The 16,189-nt window shown below is 41.4% G+C and overlaps 2 long non-coding RNA genes across 2 annotated transcripts in view; one reads left to right on the top strand and one right to left on the bottom strand.

Annotated features, from left to right (window-relative positions):
• Positions 1-712: 712 nt before the first annotated feature.
• On the bottom strand, positions 713-6,504 carry LOC130154571 (uncharacterized). Its single transcript, XR_008823784.1, has 3 exons — positions 6,401-6,504; positions 6,149-6,210; positions 713-1,785 (listed from the first exon to the last, which is right to left on the bottom strand). It is a non-coding gene; the product is annotated as an uncharacterized LOC130154571 (long non-coding RNA).
• A 2,620-nt stretch (positions 6,505-9,124) lies between these two features.
• LOC130154820 (uncharacterized) overlaps positions 9,125-16,189 on the top strand; it is a 39,376-nt gene continuing 32,311 nt past the window's right edge. Inside the window, exon 1 of the long non-coding RNA XR_008823864.1 lies at positions 9,125-9,234. This is a non-coding gene — a long non-coding RNA (uncharacterized LOC130154820). The remainder of the gene's footprint in view (positions 9,235-16,189) is intronic.

The raw sequence follows: 16,189 nt of genomic DNA, 5'->3' as shown, positions 1-16,189 counted from the left end.
ATCTCAGGATCTAAAATATCCTGCCAACCAGTGTGTTCTCAATCTGCCTTGTTAGTTCACAAAATCGTGCATGTGCCTTTGCTACAGTCTCAAACCTGATAATGTCACATCATTGGGACAGGAAGCATTCTCTGATCTTATCTGAAGTGACACTTGCAATTTCAAGTTCTAGCTTGATGAGATCACATTGTCAGGGCTCCACGTAAGTGTGATCTTTCCTGATTTGCAATTGTATCTGTTCTGAATGGTCTTTACACTGTTGAAGCAAAAACATATGATAATGTATTTTGTCAGATGTAAGGATAATGAAAGGGTGACTTCATGTTTCCACTTTTAGAAAATCCAGTTCATGTGACTAAACTCAGTTTTCTCACCAGTTCCACCCCATCTGTCTAATTCTATTTGCACCTGGAAACTCTAGTACCCACAAAAAATGAGCACGTCAAGGTAGCTCATCTCCTTCATAAAACAGATGAGCCTTATTACCTTTGAACCTCTACTAATTCCATGAAGCTCAGGGCTATAAAATGGTTTGCACATGCTAGAGTTGTTAAAACATATATTATGCCTTAAGTAAAAATATTTAACATCGTAAAAGCCTGTAAAGTTGAAGAATACTTAAATACCTACATTGTGTTATTGGCAATAAGAAAGTCTGTAATATTTAAAACCAGGAGACTCTGCAGGCACATTTCAAATGTTTTTATTCATGATATTAATTTTTTTCAGATGTATGTTATACAGGAAGGAAAGAGCTGTTGTGAATGCTATATTTCCCTTTTTACCATATAGATTACTGAATCCTGTAACACAAAGTAAAAATAGAAGAGGGAAGAAATATCTCATATAGCTAGCCTATTAAGACTCCAGCAGTTTCTGAGCAAAACTATGGTGGTAAGGGGTGAAAACTTAAAGCTTCAATCCCATTTAATATGCATTATGACAGAGCCTGACATCAATGCAGACAACTAAGACAAAGAACACGTTTTGACCTCTCTTTTAAAAATGACATGGTAGCACATTTATTTGTCTGGATTGTGGCATATGAATCATAGTAACAAGCAAGACAAACCACAGCTATTTGACTAAATTACTGCAAAGTCAAAAAGTGAAATAATATTTATTTGTCCATTTAAAGTGCCAAAAATAGAAGGCAATAAGAGTCTAGAGCATTTGACTTTCTTGAATAATAAGGTGAGACTGGAGTCTTGGTCCTGGAAGAGTGGAGATAGAGGACTTCCTTGGCAAGTAGTTTTGAAATCCATACGAAACCTTTGACAATTATTTTCTCCAGCTGAATAGTCATATCCAAGCCAGAGGAAACACAATTTCTAGTTTATTAGTTATTCCTGTATTGCCATAATAATTCTATCCTTCCTACAACAAGATTAGATAAATATATGGTTTTGTTGTATATCACATGCTGATATGACCCAGATAAATCACTAAAAATTAAACGTATAATGTTGAATTTGGACTGACTAATCCTAGACAAATACTATTTCTTTAATAATGAACCCAAGCCCAACATGCATTGTATTGTAAGGGAAGTGACAGTTCTGCCAAAACCCGACATAACTTGCAAGACGCAGGCTCATGTGAGATTACTGTGTACTGTGCTGACTAAGAAAGGACAGAATTAGGTTATTGTGATGCTACCATATATATTAAGCCATTTCCAAGATAAGATGCATATGTAGTGCTGCCTCTGTGCATCCGTTCCAGAGTCAAGTGCTCTCCGAGTCTTGCTTGTGTCTTGGGGAAAAAGTAGGCAGATTCCTTTCTCTATACAACACATAGAATGTTAAAAGTTCTTGTACTGAATATTATCATGTATTTCTCACAAAGCTACTCAGCTTAATACATTTGAAGGAGAAAGCTGTCTTGCATTATTTCTAAGGGACTGGATTTCTTCTAGTTGCACAATATTATTTTTTATTTATTCCCATGCTGATGTTCAAACTTTATGACTGGATAGTCTAAAATGTTATTAGACAGTAAAAATAGCTTCCAATCTATTGCCTGGTCAGCTAGATTTTTATTGTTTAAAACAGGTTAACCTTTCCCTACCATTTTATGGTGTATATAAAGCTCATTTCAAACCCTTTCATGCTTTGACTGAAAGATGTATTTAGTAGATAGATTTCAAAAGTATTGTGATTGAAAATCTGCATCCTATGGAGATATTTGCAGTAGTCTATTCTTGGCTTAATGCTAGTTGTTCTTTAGCAATGATCTGGAAGAAAATGCAAAATCTCTGATGGTAAATACTGCAGATGACATAAAAATTAGTGGAGTGGTAAATAATGATGGACCAGATCATTTCTATATTCTGGATTTGCATCATTCTGTAAGGTGAGCTCATCTGAACAATATGCATTTTAGTACAGTCAAATACAAAGTCATATGCCGGGGAACAAAGAATTCCAATCACACATACAGAATAGCAGAAAAGTACCCTTGAAATACAGTGATGAAGATTTAGAGCTTGTGATAGGTAGTGTCTGAATATGAGTTCCCTGTACAATATAATGGCTAAGAGAAAAACATTAGTTTTGAATGGGTAAGCAGTGAATGTCAAGCAGGAGGGAGATGAGTTCATGGTACGACTGAGATAATTGCTAGCATTCTTTGTCCAGATCTTGTTTTCACCCATTAAGAAAAATCTGAAAAACAGAAAAGGTTCAGAGAAAAACAAAAGAATGATTCTGAACCTGGAAAAAAAAATCCAATGATGTGTGACTTAAGAAAATTAATCTACCTAATTTATCTAAGAGTAGGTAAATAGGTGAATTGACACCAGCCTTCAATATCTACATAAAATATCTGTTTTAAGATTGAAAAGAAATGGGAATACATCACTAAAAAAGGGTAACAGTATCTAGTGGATGGAAGCTGGAGCTAAACAAATGTGGACTTAAAATAAACCACGCAGTCTTTTAAAGCTGAGGGCAATTGATTACCAGAACAATTTATCCAGGATCAGAATGTATTTTCACCCTCTGATTATCTTTTTTTAAAAATGTGCTATTGTTTAAACAGAAGTTAATTTAAAATAGATTATTGTAACGATCCCTTTGGTTTTACAATCCATTAAGGCAACATTACAAATCTCCAAATATGACCCAGAATGCAGACTTTTGTTTGAAGAAGAAAATGTTTACAAAATGAGAGACCTATAGGAATATGTGCTTGATTCATTATAAACCTCCAAGAGAAGTGTTTCAAAGAAACGGTGATAGCTAGTGATAGCTGCAACCCAAATATTATGCATCAGAATCTAAAAGGGAAACTAGAATAGCAGTGACATAACTTTGTTAACAGTCTAAGACATCCCAAAATCCCGAAGGAAAATAACTGGGAAGGTACCGCACTAAGAAGTGAATGCTGTAATAGCATAATTATTGGCATATTGCTTATGATACATCTTGTTTATTGCCCTTTTTAACTTGCCCCTGACTTTCTCTTTTACCACTGAAACGTAGCCAAGACTGTGACATAAAGCTATAGCCATTAGATGAAAGAGTTCTGATGAGACATTATTTGAAATATTGATATCGCTGCTCTATATTTCTGTGGCTTGTCGTGTGAAAGAAATGAAGAAAAATATTAGTGAGGCACTAGCAAATGTTTGACTCTCTAGTAATGCTCTGTACTAAGTCATGTGAAAACTGCTCCCATTGCTGGAGACACACAAGGTAAAAGATATTAGTATGGTAATGACACCAGAAAGGGTCAAAGGATGAAGACATAATGAGAACAGTTGTGTCAGAAGGATGAATAGGTGTGGTCATTAATTTCAGTTGAAGAGGCAAAAATGTAGATTCTGGCAAGATTTAGAGGACAAGTAGAGGCTGAATATGATGCAATAGCTATAGGACAGACAAGAGTAGAACACATTTGGGTAAGGCAAGAGAGAAGAGAAACACTCACCCTGCAGGTAGCATTTATTCTTTTTTACAGGGTAACACCTCATTCTGCTACAGGGTGAGCTCAGGGACAGAAAAGGAAAGAGAGCTGCCAAAAGGCAGACTGCTTTTGTCTACAAGGTGTAGCTTTTCAAAAACTGTTCACCTCGGTCGATTCAGGGTAGCATCTGTTTCAGAAGAAATGGTGGTAAATGCAGTGACTGAACCACTTGTGAAAGAAAGTGCTTAAGTACAGAAACTTGGGTGAGATAAATTTCCTGGACTCAAGAACAGGAGCAGCAACAAGGGGGAGTTTATCATTTCATACCTTTCCTCTTGCTTTAGAGCCATTATTAACACTGCTAGGTAAGAAGAATGTATAGAAAGGAGGGGCAGGGATCCCATCAGGGTACCATCACAACAACCCTGAAATCCTACTGAGTGTATATGTTGGTTTTATAGCATTGTTATGCATGATACTCGCCTAATCATTTTTCTGGCTGAATACTTACAGGAATGTAGTAATCCTAGAAATGCAGTGAAGATGAGAGGATATGTGTATATATATATATATATTAATGGCAAGGTCTTGAGCACTGATGTAACGGAAAGAATTATCAAAAAATCTTTGACATTCTGATAAAAGACACCCAAAAGCAAAGAGCTCAGTTTTTTTTAGTTTAAGCTCACACATTTCAATTAACGTTCAAATAACTCTTTCCTTCTAGGATGAACAGAAATGAGTTATTGATATACCAGGGAGGAAAAAAACCCTAAACTACTGGTTTTACCAACTGATACTAGGAAACTATCTCTTTTCAATATCTCATTAAATGCTTTCTCTTTTTCTATTTGTCAGGGCCTCAGTTCAGCAAAACATTTAAATGTCTGAGGTAACTTATTCTGTTCAACGAAACACACAGTTTCAAACTTACCCATATGTCCCATTGACATTAAGCACATACTTAAAGTTAAGTACACAATTAAAGGCTTAGCTGAGCTGGAGACTAAGCTCTTTATAAAAGAAGTTGGTTGCAAAGAGAAAATGAGCAGGGGTTCATTTCTACTTAGTTGCACTTTACAGCTAGATCTGTGTTTAAAGATTATGGTGCCTAGAAAGAAATAGTTAATCCTAATTCCTCTTGCAGCAGTCTCGAGACAGAGCCAGCTGCAAAGGAAGACTGATTGGAAAATTAGGATTTTAGGACTAGCACATCAAGGACCATCAATTCTAGTCACCCAAATACTGTAGACAACCATCTTGTTTGACCCTTGTTAGCTCTTCTTTGGGCCCAGCGACCAGGTAGATTGGGAACTGAGGAACTATGACCAGCTGCCTGCCCAGTTACCTGGGCCAAAACCAAGACTTTGGTGGCATTTTATAGACACTGGTATTTCTGGGAAAGATGTCACAGTAGTGTATAATCAGCAAGATACATCAATGTAACATACATCCCTTTAGACTGTGAAGTCTCTAACTAACTTCCATCTTGTGCTGTGCTCTCAGAGTTCTTCTTTAGATTTAGGTGTGGTGCACACACATCACCATGTTTAGATAGTAAAGTAAATAATTTAGAGCATTAAATTGTTGTTGCAGTTCTTGAAAAGTGTTTGGAAGAGATGGTAATTTTCCTTTTTGAACTGTCAGGCACTTTTCTCCTTAATTCCTTAAACTACAGATTGATATCTAAGTGTGTGTACGTGTTATCTCTAGACTTCATGCCATTCTCCTACCCATTTATGATTAATATTATTAATTTTTGTCACATATCATTTTTCATATCACCTACAGGTTTCATATCACCTACAAGTCCTTTCTTGTAATAAATAACATTACATATGTATGCTTATCTAATTTGATAAACAAAGGATTCCAAGAGAAACTCTATGCCACAACTGGATTCAGATAAACAGTCTTTTCAGCACTGCTGTGAGCATAAGTGACATTTTTGAACCAAAACTTAATAGAGAGCAACTGGAATAGCTGACTCCAGATTTTTTTGTGGAGATAAAATGAAACTTCAGTCTTCAGACAGTCCTATCATTGATTTTAGTGTTTTATCTCCCATGAAAACATCCCCCTCAAAAATCATTTAGCTGTGGATTTAGCAAAAACAGAAAGCAGATTTTGTCTGTTTCCAAGCTACTCCATTAATACAGTTATCTGACTTTATATTAGGGCATACAGATGCTAGCTGGAGAACAAACCCACTTCTAAGCTTGCTTAACCCATTTCTTACCTTGACAGGAAGAAATGTATTTAGTATGTATCCTTGGCTAGTCGCACAGAAAGAGCTTGGTGCTGGGAACAAAACAGATGGTGGGAAAATAAAAAAAAAAACCAAACAAATGGAATAAACGGTGGCATGAGGTGTCCATCAACCCGTAGCTCAAAATTCTGGATTCTCAGCAGCTTTGTGTGTGTCATTGTAGCCTGGCTGCTGACCACACAGTACAGTTTTTCCCTTCCTCCTGCCATCCACCCTCCTTACCTATCACGTTTACTTGAGCATAAGCGCCATTGCAAGCTTCATAGAATTTTCCCATGGGTTGCCAGTGTTCATCGAGTCCTGGGACAGGCCAGTGTGCACGGCCTCTGGGTGGTCCCATGCCTACAGCTGGGAAGGAGGAGCCAGGACAGGAAGACTGGTAGCTCTCTCTGTTGTGCTTTTTCCCCTGCTAGTGCAGACTTACTCCTATGGCCAGAAACCCTGTCCTCACTGGGGCCAGCGTCAGGTTCCTCTGAGGTGCTGTGTGTGTCCTGGCACGCGGGTCTGGCTGGCCTGTGTGTCAGCACCCAGCTACCACTGTGTCAGCCCACTTGGCCCGCGTGCTGTACGCTGTGTGCCTCCTCGTAGGTTAATACAGCGCTGATAACCCCCGGGCCGTGCAGATGCTGGTGGCAAGGCCATGGAGCAAAGGCTGTCACTCTCTGGGGAGCCCAACAGAGTGCTCTGCTTGGCAGGGGTGCAGCAGCGTGTCACCTAGTCATGCAGTCTAATCCCTGCACATACTCAAAAAGTACCGCTTGTGAAACTGCTGTTTAGGAGCACACCTTATCTTTAGACTGAAAACACTGTGGATAGGGACCGTGACCATGTGAATCTTGCACCTCAGACTGATCCTGTGGGTACCTCCCATTCTTGGATGCCCCTCCAGCCGTGCAGTCAGTCTCTCAGAGCAGTGCTGCTGCACTGCAGGCTGTAAGCTGCCAGTGTGCCTGATCTAGCACGGTGGAATCATCCTACTGAAAACGAGCAGAGTGTGTGTCCTGTTTGTGCCATGGAATATGTGAAGATGCATACTACTAATGACATGTGCTTTGACTGTGTAGGTCTTATTAATCAGCCTTGTTAGATACATGGTGGTGTATATCAGGCATGAAAGCCTTACAGTATGGAACATGCAGATTTCATATACAGGTACATTGGCCAGGTCTTCTCCTTCCCTACCAGGGGCGTACAGGTTCAGTACTTGCCAAAAACCTTGGAGTACTGTTGAACGAGAGTGTGAGAAACCAGAGATCTGAACTGCGCAAACAGGAGCGCTACAACAGGACCATGTGGACAGTGCCAGGTAGCTTCTGTGCTGCTGCATGGGCTTGTAGGTCCGTTCCTGAATCACTCTGCTGCAGGAGCAGACCTTCAACATGCAGAATTTGCAGGTGCCTAGTTTCAGGAATGCGAAGAGATTGAAGCAGTGGAATGAATGTATAGATGCTCAGTAAGATAACAAGGGAACAGGATAAAAGCTCCTCTCTAGTTCCAGCTGAACACAGGAGGGAAGGAGGGAGGAAACAGAATTTGCTTATGAATGCATAGTAAAGCCTGAAGCGAGTTTACTGGATGAAGGAGTAGAGAATCTATTTGCATTAGCTTAGCTGTGTGTGGTTATGTTTGTTTAGTAATTGGGCAACTAAAACCTTCGGGAAGTCTTTCCCTAAGAGCAAGTTAAATGAAAGGCAGCATTTGTAGAACGAATATGTGCAGAGATGTGGAGAGGGGGAGGAGGAGGAGGGGAGACATCGAATTTGTCAGCGTTCTGTGGAGTGAGGTGGGAAACTGCTGCTCTGTTTAAATGTCTGATCCCACTATGGAAATTCTTCAATGCTGTTAAAAAAACATAGTTGGGACTGAATCTAATTGTCTAGTTACTAAAGAGGAGAAAATGGTGACTCTATTGGAAACAATGGTAATAAGGTGATAGCTCACCATCCTGCCGCAGGCTTTTCTTTGGTAGGGTCCTGATCCTCAGAGTTGCCGAGTACTAAGGCGATTTATACAGTGGGACTCCATATGGAAACTGATTGGACGAGGTCAGATTTTCCATGGTGACCTCTGCTATCATGACCAACTGGGTGCTGCCGGCATGTATCACTCAGTATGACCCACTATGTACATCTCTCCATTCTCCCGGAGCTGCCCCACAGCCAGTTGGTAGAGCTGGCATATTTGCCTGTTTGCTAAAGGTAAAATGTTGCAGATGAAAACAATTGCTTCCGTTTTGATGAAAAATTTATTGTACATCCTGTGCTAATTGTAACAGAGCCCTTGTGCTGCCTCCCTGCACATGCATCTCTTGCAAACCACTGCTTACTGCAACGCTCTTCACAGTGCCTGGCAGCTGGTGCTGTGAACAAAGAGGCTTATTGAGCACTTCTTGATGCTGGGCACTGCTCTGGTGGCTGGAGCTGAGAGAACCACAAGATGTTTCAGTGTTTGTTGATCACCCCCACTGCGCCTGACACTCTGTCCTGAGCTTGAACTGCAGCTTCCAGAGCTATAGTTCAGCTACCCTGTATAAAGCAGTAGGACAGCTGCTGCTTGTAGCTTTGAACTGTTACAGCACCATGGGCTCAAGGTAGCCTCCGAAAATCACCCGTGGATGATCCCCATGTCCCCATGGAGAGATAGATATCCATATTTCTCATCTCTCTCCTGTACCTGCAGAGTGTAAGGGTGGCGAGCAGTGAGCTGGGAGCACAGCTCCCCCTCCCCGCTTTGCAGAGCACAGACTGCTTCTGGCTTGCCCATGCCATTTTGTTTCACTTTGGTTTGTTTTCCCCTCGTCTAACCCCTTACAAAAAATTACTGAGGAGCTCTAAATCCTAGGGGCAAGCCATTCGGCTCAGTGCTTTGTTGCAGCCTGTGTTTGCCTAGTGCAGCAGAGCCTGTGTGCAGCCCGAGCTGCGTACAGTACGTGACAGATCTCAGAGCTGTACAATGCTGAGATCGTCCCGAGTATGTGAAAATAACCATCAGGCACCGAAGATCTCTGACAGTCAGTACACAACACCAAAACTGGTAGAGGGAGAACGCATATGAAAGTAAGTCATACGTAAAATTTAATATGGGGTGTTCTCTTTTTTTTTTTTTTTTAAAAGATAGATACGCAGTTTCCATGGACACCCGTTTTTATCTTATAGTATGTTTCCTTTTATTAAATATGCATAACGAGGCTTGCTCAGGATGTGAAGTCTGGTGTTCGATTTTCTTTACATTGTCACTAGGGAATTCTAATAGGCAACCAGATTTCTGAAGACATTTAGGACAGTTTTACCTTTCTGCAAAGATGGCTTAACCCTTAGGAAGCCAGCCAGATATAGGGAAAGGACAAAGAATAGAGGGAAGGCAAACTCCGGTATGCAATGTGAAAAGCCCATCTACCCTTACCATGGTCCATTTTTCCCATTGGATTGGTCTTCTCTTTCAGCAGGCTTTCCCACCACTTAGTCCTTCTCTTGTTTTGCCTTTTTCCATAGGCTTCATTGCAGCAAATAGTTATTACTGATAAAATCTGATTGCCATGGCACTTGAGAACTTGAGGCTGCATGGGGAGCAGGTACGTGAGGCAAGAAAGACCAGTGCTTGAGGGGGGAGGAATTGGGAGTGGTGTTTTTTTATTATTATTAATTTATTTTGGAGGCATCTTGGCTTAGAAAAGGAACCTTTCAAAAAAACAAAGGCCCCATCTGCTTTTTAAGATAGCCTGGGAGCTGCAGTGGTGTCCTACTTCAGAAAGCCTAAGCTGTGAGTTACACTGAACTTAATACAGTGCATAACCAAAGAGGAAAAAGTAGGTGTGTAGTGAGGTGGTGGTGTCTTTTTTGTTTAAATTTTAGTGCAGAATTATTTCATTTAGCTTGCTGATGAGGAGGAATTATAGGTGGCAGACAGTTTTCCTTCTGTTTTCCAGTTAGCACCAAAGTTCAATGTTCTGATTATCTTCAGCTTAAGGCACAGAACTCTTAAATGATCAGACTTACACATAGCTTATACCACAGATGAGTGCTTATGAATAGCTATCTTGCCCATGTGGAAACTTAGGTTTGGCCTTGAAGAGGGGGAAAAAGAAAAGGCTAGCTAAGAGATCTTGATTCACGTGATGGTATTTCTCATGCTTCTGTAAAGTCACAGAAGATGCAGAAAAAATGGTCATGTTGTTCTCTTCTTTCTGGGTTGTTTTTGTTTTGGTTTGGTTTTAAATTCAGATCCTTCCGTAAATTAATTTCTTCTTTGATGTTGAGGAAAAAGAACTGGTGCCAAATTCAGCAAGATTATTAAAAGCTATTGATCCCACATTGTTCTGTGTTCAGGTCCCCACCTGGTCATCTGGTTCAAATTCATACTGCTTTTTACATTATAGCAGCCTTCTGGAATCAGGGAACGTGTATTTCTCTGTCAGGTCTAATGGTGAGAACATTGTCAGCGTCACACTAATGTGCCATTTAGAAGAGAGAAGGCAAAAAAATCAGAATTATTCTATCAACTTCACTTTACTCTTCCCATTAAAAAGGAAAAGTGTAGAGCAGGTTCCACACAAATGTCATCACTTATATCTGCTTATACTGCAAAGTCTTCTACGTGAAAGCTCTCATGAAGTTTTTATCCATTAGCCCCTTCTTTATCAGGCCCATTTTATATTATCTTGCACACTGTGCTGAGCAGCAAACCATGAAAGCCAAGAGGCAGAGCAAAGGGCAGGTGGCACAGAGGCTGATGCGGAAGGACGTGACTCATTTGGCATTTCATCCTGAGCAGATTACTACATTTAATTTAGACGTTGGAATCTGACGTCTTCTGACACTTCTCATGGCAGGAAGGAGGAGAGGTGGATAGGGGGAGAAAATGTACAAAGTTCTGAGATGCAGCAGGGCAAAAAAGATTTGTTGCCATTCTTTTGTATCATTACACTGGCAAATACAAAGTAATTGCTTTCTAGCACAGGTGTAGAGTCTCTTGGCTGTGACTGGGAGGCAGGTTACCCGGAGTTCAGTGCATGTCCTTTCTGGCAGGGGAGATCAGGCCTAAAAATGCATCTATAGAGATTGCATGACTGCCTTCATGCAAGGCATGGACAAAGCAGCGGAGTTATATGAGGCCCTGGTGGCCTCGGTTCCTTCTCTCCTATACAGCAAGTACAGGACCCTGGCACAAGCCTGTGATCTGGCCAGGTGTACGGCCATGTGCTTTAACGTCCTGTTATTAACCAGTGTTGGTTTTGTAGCCTGATTGTGAGTCAAGTAGTTCTTCAATAAGGCAGAAATGGATTCTGTGTGGTGAAACCTTGAATTGCTTATCCCAGTGCTACTGATGAGAGTGTGAAAAGGACTTAGAGAGATACATTTTTATTCCCTTTATCTGTGACGAGGTAAATGCACAGACCTGTCGCTTACCTGCCTCGGGGAGCTCGCTTGTGCATCCTCCTTTCACCATCACCATCCTGCTGTCTTGTGGACAGCAGGGAATTGGAATTAGCAATTAACATTGTTTACAAAAGCACCTTCAGAAGAGATGTTTTAGCTGAAGGCTCTCCAGCAATAATGATTTCCCATGGGGCTGGCTGCCCAGCAGGGCTGGTGATAACCTGCCGCCAAAGTACCAGGCAACGCTTTGATCATCACAGCTCGCTGCAGTACGTTCACTTTGCACTTGGTGTGGACACAGTCTTGAGTTACTCTTCACACCAATCTTCTTTGGCATGGGAGGGTAGTAGTGAGCTGCATTGCTTAAGGCTTGCAGACATAAGAATTTATGTCATTTTCATGACAAACTGGAATCTGTATCAATGCCCCTACTCTAAGAAGGTGGTCTGTGGTCTACAGCTGCCAGTGCTGTGTGTGATTAGTTAGCCCTAATGCTGAGCTCTGCAGATTAATGTCTTACTCTTCTCCCATTATACCCCTTCTCCAGGAGGCAGTCTATCTCTTGCATCAGTAATGACCAGCTGCAGAGCCTCAGGGTTTTCTCTAGCTACTTGTAACTGATCTAGCACTTATTTTTTTCCAAACCCTGCCCTTTCCTTGATTGGTAAATTCCCCAATGTCTTTAATCAAGCTGTGTTGAGCCTAGCAGCTCTGGAAAGTTTTCTTTTGTTATAATAAAAGGTGAGCTTGTTCCCCAGGCAGGTTCTGCCAATTCAATTTCAACTATTGCACCTCTGCCTTTAAAAAGGGGGCCTTCGATCTCACAACCATAGGCAATACAGTATCCTGGGTGAACTCCTGCGACCTGCCCTTTCCCCTTCAAAGGAAAAAGGGATCCTTCCCTCCACTTCACTGAGGTTGATGCTTTGCCCAGTGCGTTCTTCATTCAGAGCTTCAGGCTAATGAACACAAAGGGTTTAGTTGTGTGGCTGATATTCATATCTCAGGTGGCCACTTGGGCTCTCCAGAACTGTCCTTAATTAAAATTCTGACAATGATAGTGTTCGAAACTGCAAAGCCGAAGTTAGGCATCCCTGAGATCTCACTGCCTGTCTCAGTTCTAAGCCTCTCTCTGGTTTAGGCATTTGATCAAAACTGGGAGAAATGTTTCAAGTAAACAAGCTCCTTGGAAAATTGCACCTAAAAGGGGAGAGCAAACCTGCTTACGATGTTGGTAAGCACAGGTGAGTAGATTGGGTTAGGGGACTTTTTTTATTAGTGTCATTATAATTATTTCACGATCCTGAGACTTTAACTTCACAGCAGCTTCTAATATCTACAAGCAGACTTGCTGGTTATGGAACTGGAGGACAGGTGAAGGAAATCCCAGATAACTCACGAAGACTGTTCCTGAGTATCCCTGCAACTTGCCCTAGTGTTCCCTCTAGGGTATGTTGTTTCTTCTGTCAAGGTGGTTTTAAAAAGCATTCTCAGATTGTATATTGGGGGTTTGGGGTTTTTTAAGCTTCCAGCTATCAGTAAAGCCATAAAATCCAAAGGTAAAGCTAATTTATCAGGAATACTTCCAAAATTTAGACACTGGAAGTGTGAAAATTGCTATTAAAAGCATCTAGCCTTGTATAAATAGAAGTGCAGTGAAAAGTCAAGATGAGTGCAATGTAGGGCTGTTTCAGGCAGGAGAAATAAAAATTAAAATATTGAACCACATGGTGTGAGAAATCATCAAAATTTATAAAATGCAGTAATTTATTTAGTTCTGTGGAATATAAACCAAAATCTCTCATTGTCAAAACACTGATTACAGAAAGCAGGTGATGGCTAATTAACAAAGCTAGGAGGGATTTAGATATCATCCTCTTCTCATTCAGTAGGTCATTGATGAGAAATAGTCACCACAAGATGAAGACCCAGATTTACCTTCTTCCCTTGCCTGATGGACATAGAAACCACCTCCCAGGAGAAGCAGCTGCTGCATGCCATGCGCTGAACCCATCCTACTTGTATGAAACACTTCAGCACTCGGAGGAAGAGTGAGAAAGGAAGGGAGAGTTGTGTGAACCTGTGTAATGGCTAGGATTTTCAGCTGGGACGCAGAACTGCCTCACAGGTCTCGCTCCCATTAACATTTGTTTGAATGATGTCGGAGGAGCAACTGCCTCATACCCCAGGAGATGTGTATGAGCCCTTAAAGCAAGGCCACGCCAGGATGGGCTGGCTCAGCTCCTTGGGCATTTCCCTCAGGCGTCACCCCAGTTCCAGATATGCAATTCAAGCAAGAGACCTCAGGTTTCTAGTTGCTCCCCATCCTCTTAACACCTTGCTAGATGCTAAGGCAGGGAAATGGGAACAGCTGCAACCGTCCTTGGCTGAAAAGACAACATGCAAACCCTGGCAGGGTGGGACATGGCATATTGCTTTCTGCTGAGAGGGAGCAGACCTCAGTAAAAATTAATTGAGTGGGTCTGCATTAAGCTGTTGGGTAAAAGGTAATAAAACCATGAACCATCTCTTCTGAAAGTCCTGGCTTTATATTTTTTTCTCAGATGAAACTATTAGGAAATTTGACCTGAATTCAGAAAATAGTTTCTGGACGGCAGAAAACGTATTTTTGGTGACTTTATTATTGACAAAAAAAAAATATGTTTACCCAGCACCACAGCAATATAAATAGCTTTTATCTCCATTACAAACAGGCTTACTTTATCTATCAGTGATGTACTTTAAATCTCATGCTTCCATTACAAACAGGTTTGTTTTACTGGTGACTTATTTTAAATCTTGTAGTAGAGCTCTGCCAACCCTAATTTTCTTTATGGCCAGATGCAGATCAAAGAAAAATAGGTGCCATATACTCCACATTCACAATCAGGAAAATAGGGAGCTTGGCAAGTTTTCCTTCTCCCTTCAGATTTTGTCTGTACAGAGCAGAGGGATAGGGAGGTGTTGGGGCAATTCCTGAGGTTTTCCAGTCATGGAGGAGGGAGAATTAGGGGCAACTGGTTCAGTTTGGGAGCCCTGCAATATAGTGCGTGAGACAGGGAGGAGCTCACACCTCAGCCACCATGCGGAGCTCCAACAGCTTTAATGCTCCCTCTGCATGGACCACCAATTATACATATGTCGTTAGATATAGGACTTGGTATGTCTGCATAAATAAACCTCCCAGGCCCAGATCAGGAAATTATTGCACTTGCTTTCCAAACAGAACAAAGCTCAGTGTGGTGATGAAGCTGTGCACTTAGCATTGAAGACATGAATGTATGGAGTCAATTATAAAAGGAAAGCTCTGTGGTGCACAAATAATTGGTACAACCGCAGTGGCTCTTCCGTGTGGAATATATCCTCAGTGTATTGCTGCAACCTTCCTACACAACCAAAGAAAAGTAACTGATCAGAAAAAATAAACACATGTTACAAACTAAGTGTGAATGGAACAAAGGTGGGGAGTTGGGAGGTAGCAGTAGGGTACATACTAATTAATATTTTGAAAGCCCCAACTATGAATTTCTGTACTTTGAGATATTTGAGGTTCTTTTAAGTACATCCAGGACTCAGAATCCTCGCAGTCATTAATGGCTGTGGTGATCATTAGTGTTGGGCACCCAGTGAGTGTCAGAAACAATAAAGACATAGTTTATATTCAGAAGTATTTACAATCTGAATTGAAATAGGGCACAGTGAGTGGAAATTATAAGAAAACAAAATACAAGAAAAGGGTAGTTAAATCAGAGTTTTGGTAATGCTCCAACACTTGAATGAGACTGTTTTAAGTGTGCAGGTTGCCCTGACAGTGCTGTCCCCCCCCGCTCTCCATCCCTTCTCCTCAATGCAGATTTGCCACAGGTAGTACCCAGGTTTCTCCTCACAAAATTTCAAGGGTATGAAAATCAGGAAAAGTCACATAAACCATAATGACTTCTTGCCCTCAAATCTTTGAATTAGCTAACCTAATTTAATCACTTAGGCCACAGTCATTTCAGGGTATACACAGCTTGTCAGAAAACAAGTTGCTTCAAAAGCTGTTGTGGGGTTGATGGGCATCAGTACCTCTCCCGGCAGCTCGGCGAGTCCAGCGCACTCTCTTTATCCTTTGATGTGCGCCTTGAGTGCCTGATTCCCCTCCCCTTGGCCACCAAGGTAAGAGAGCTGCAGATAAGCAGGTTCTTGAGGGTGTTCCATATGAAATCCTCCTGGTGGGAATGCCCAGCACACAGCACCAGAGCTGGCCATGAGGGCACTCCAGGTCCTCTAGGGAGCCGCTATACTGGGTGTGCCCCCTCTGCAGAGCTACCTACTGACTGGAGAGGAGGAGGATATTGCCTCCCCAGAACTGAAGGTTCCCCCAGTGGGGTTCCATGTTTGGGATGGAGGATTTCACTACTAGATGAGATTTTGGGGAGGTCTTGGTGCTAAGCAGAACAGTGCTTAATTACAGCTATACCCACAGAGTGTAACTACCACATCCCGTGCTTCAGCTGTTATGTGTCTCGTTAACAGGCTAAGTTTAAAACCGCTTAAAACCAAAAAAGGCTCACGTTAGTGCCTACTTCAAGTAGTAGAGGAACACAAGAAATATGTAAACAGTGTTCAGTATGCAGTGCTAAACTCAATTTAA

This window comes from Falco biarmicus, chromosome 9 (assembly GCF_023638135.1).
Source record: "Falco biarmicus isolate bFalBia1 chromosome 9, bFalBia1.pri, whole genome shotgun sequence".
Lineage (NCBI taxonomy): Eukaryota > Metazoa > Chordata > Aves > Falconiformes > Falconidae > Falco > Falco biarmicus.
Note: the sequence above shows the minus strand (reverse complement) of the source record. Positions and strands in the feature narration are given on the sequence as shown.